This window comes from Phoenix dactylifera, unplaced genomic scaffold, assembly GCF_009389715.1.
Source record: "Phoenix dactylifera cultivar Barhee BC4 unplaced genomic scaffold, palm_55x_up_171113_PBpolish2nd_filt_p 000051F, whole genome shotgun sequence".
In the NCBI taxonomy this organism is placed as follows: domain Eukaryota; kingdom Viridiplantae; phylum Streptophyta; class Magnoliopsida; order Arecales; family Arecaceae; genus Phoenix; species Phoenix dactylifera.
This window is the reverse complement of record NW_024067670.1, coordinates 2,218,273-2,219,076: the sequence shown is the minus strand read 5'-3', so window position 1 is coordinate 2,219,076 and position 804 is coordinate 2,218,273. Positions and strand designations below refer to the sequence as shown.

At 41.7% G+C, this 804-nt stretch overlaps 1 non-coding gene across 1 annotated transcript; it reads left to right on the top strand.

Moving 5' to 3' along the window:
• The first annotated feature begins 242 nt into the window (after positions 1–242).
• On the top strand, positions 243–348 carry LOC120104637. Its single transcript, XR_005507016.1, has one exon. It is a non-coding gene; the product is annotated as a small nucleolar RNA R71 (small nucleolar RNA).
• Positions 349–804: the final 456 nt, after the last annotated feature.

Sequence of the window (804 nt, the reverse complement as noted above, 5' to 3'; positions counted from 1 at the left end):
CCTTGCTAGACAGATCCATAAAATGACTTATTTCACAAATGGCCCCTTTTCTTTGAAAATTCGGGGGTGCTTGACGAGAACATGAAGCATGGTGGAGGGAGTTTTCATTAAGATTTTCGAATAGTTGCCATGCTTCATGCTCATTTCGAAGCATGAAAGTCCCCCCGCATGCAGCATCGATCATCTGACGGTTTCGTTCCGTCAAACCGTCATAGAAATATTGCACTAGCTGCCACTTAGGTATTTGATGATGAGGGCATTTACGGATTAGGTCCCGAAATCTCTCCCAAGTTTCATGAAATTCTTCTCCCTCGGTTTGGGAGAAGCTTGTAATGGCACGTCTAAACTGGTTCGTTCTTCCTATAGGAAAGTATTTTTTAAGGAATTCTTGTTGCATTTGATCCCAAGAACGAATTGAGTTAGCTTCTAAAGAATTCAGCCATTGTTTGGCTCTATCTTTAAGGGAGAAGGGGAATAACCTAAGTTTCAGGGCATCATCAGTGAAGTTCTGAATCTTGACAGTGGTGCAAATCTCAAGAAATTCATCTAAATGTTTGTATGGGTCTTCGTTGGTGAGCCCATAAAAAGATGGGAGCATTTGGATCACACTAGACTTTATTTCATATTGTACAGCTGCTACCTCAGGTAATCGAATGCAGGATGGGGAAGTGTAAATAGTGGGAGTAAAGTACTCCCTCAGGAGTTTGGATTGTTCTTCAGCCATCTTAAGAGGTGGGGATGATCCTAATGTTTTGATCTTAGCTCGAATGTTCCTAAGGGTTCGTTCTATTTCAGGGTCAAAAG